Raw genomic sequence first — 2,778 nt, 5'->3', positions numbered from 1 at the left:
CCAATGCAAAATGATCACCTTGTGGACACGTGCGATAAACATGCCCGAGTATTATCAGCCAATACTCGATCGGGTATTTTAAATCGCCCGATCCTAATATTCGATTAGAATTTCGGATTTCGGCATTCCGATTGAAAAATATTTAGAAAATATGTATGAGTGTAATCAGGGTCTATTTTGACTCGAAATTAAATTATGAATCCAACGGCGCGATCGGAATTCGATTCCGAGTTACGGAACTCAAAAAGACACGTTTTGAGCCGTACCGGGCGGATTTCGGCCCCGACAGTGGTCCAGAACCGACTGTCTCCAAAAATCAAAAAAATATACCACAAAATTGGAAATAAAATTTTAAGAATAAAACTCAACTAGAGTTTTGTCTAATTCGCTACCGAAAATTCCCAGAAATTCATTTTCGAATATATAATTAATGAAAATGTTAGTAAAATCTTATAATTCAAACTCGTAAAATTCGCGGTGTTACACGAGTTGTGTCCATCTGATGTTTGCTTAGGAATTTCAGTGACAAACCCCCTTTCCTCATGAGATTGCTCATTTTATGTTGTAACATAGTTGTTTGCAGAACTTGAGGTGAAGTAATTGGGTGGGTATCCATGCTTTTTATAGCAGGTGTCTATGATGTGACCACTCTTTTGGCAATAGCTACAAATCTTTTGGCCTCTACCTCCTAGAGATCTTCCTAAGATACCACCCCTTCCAGGTCTGTTAGAGACTGGACCTCGATATCCTCTTCCCCTCCCTCTAGATCTAGAATCATAACTAGAGGTATTCATGTTGGTGTCATTATTTGAAAAGTTTACTAAGGTTCTAGGATCGTCTATTTGCATCTGTCTTTCTTGTTGGATTAAGATAAAGAAGACTTTATTTATGGAAGGGAGAAGATCCATTATCATGACTTTGGATCTAACAGCAGAAAAGGACTCATTTAATCCTCTCAAGAAGCATATACTATAGTCATTCTCCCTATAATTTTGAATAATGGGGATTAAGGTACATGTGCATCCAATTTGACATAGGCAAGGGGGATTGGCCTAAAATTATCAAGTTGCTGCCAAAAACCCTTTATCCGTGTAAAGTAGGCATCAATAGAGGAGTTTCCTTGTTTTATATTGTAAATTTCACCAATTAAGTCTGAGATATGAAAGACATCAACTTGATAATACCTTTCTCGAAGATCTTTCAAAACTTTAACATCTATTTCCATCCACAGAACACTCTGCCCTATTGTAGGATCAATGGCTTGGTTCAGCCAAGACACCACAAGGGTGTTACGTCTCTTCCAAGCCAAAAACAGAGGGTCGTTCGGTGCTGGTTTTGGTAGTGATCCATCCACGAATTGAAGTTTGTTCTTTGACTCTAGTGCCATGCTCATGGCCCTGGACCATCTAAGATAGTTGTCTCCTTTCAAAAGGGAAGAAACCAAAACTGGTCCAGGGTTCTCATTAGGAGGCATAAAGAAGGGACTTTCAGGATCCAAAATTGGATTGATGATTTGGTTTTCCATTTGGTATGGAAGGAATAGAGAAGGAAGATTGGCGTGTGATTCGAAGGTAAGATGGCGCAACAGAGACACCTTCATAGAAGGTGCTCTGATACCATGTGACAGTTGTAACTTGCCATGGTGAAAGGATGAAGAAATGAACAATGCGTGATGGTGAACCTTGAATTTAGAAGCTTGAATCTTAAGCTTGAAGCAAGATATGGAAGATAGAAAAATGAACAAGAAAGAGATGAAATAATACTTCTGGATATTATTAAGAGAATGAATTGAAAAACTTGAAGTCATGAATGAATAAGAAAGACATATATACTACTAAAAATAGTAAACCAGAAAAACTAACTGAAAGCCAACAACTTTCTATAAATGGAAACTTCAAGTTGTTTGTGAGTTATTGGATTCAGTTTGATTGGGCTTTGTTGAAGAGTGTTTGCGCTGCAATTTATCTGTTGTAGAAAAGTTTAAGAGATATAAGAAATATATAGCATAACCCTAAGGAAAGTTTAATAAAATATAAAAATCACTTTAGTTTTCAATATTAAATTAAATCGGGAATGCGTTGAACTTGCTATAAAAATGGTATTTTCTTGAGAAAAAACATGTATATTATTGGGAACAAGCGAACAATCAAATAGTAAAGAATATTGAGACAAGAGAATAACACAAGAGATTTGGTAACGAGGTTCGGCCAATTGTGCCTACGTCCCCGGGAGCGTTGAGCGACTACCACTATATATTATTAGAGAATAAGGATTAGTGTTTTACTATTCTTCTCCTTGTTACATTAGGTTTACATAACATCAATATATATAGCCCTCTACCCCAACCCCTTTACATCAGCCCAAACCCATAACTTGTATTGTTGTTATCTAGAGATATGAGTCATTACACAACAATCTCCACCTTGGCGAATATAATCAATCTCCATCTTCCGCTATTGGGTTGGGGGGCTCCATATTCCAGCATCAGTGAATGTTCAGCAACCTCAGGCAATGCCTGAACTTGTCTACGGTAACCGGTTTGGTTAACATATCAGCTGCATTTTCTGAAGTGTGAACCTTCTGCAATAGTATTTGTCCACAAGCTACCAACTCTCTGATCTTGTGAAATCTACCATCAATACGTTTGGTCCTAGCATGATACACCTGGTTCTTTGCCAAGAAGATAGCACTCTGACTGTCACAATGCAGCGAAACTCCACCTTGCTCAATGCCTAACTCATTTACTAGTCCCATAAGCCACAAGGCTTCCTTAGAAGC

Source organism: Lupinus angustifolius, chromosome LG09 (genome assembly GCF_001865875.1).
Source record: "Lupinus angustifolius cultivar Tanjil chromosome LG09, LupAngTanjil_v1.0, whole genome shotgun sequence".
Classification (NCBI taxonomy): Eukaryota; Viridiplantae; Streptophyta; class Magnoliopsida; order Fabales; family Fabaceae; genus Lupinus; species Lupinus angustifolius.
Note: the sequence above shows the minus strand (reverse complement) of the source record.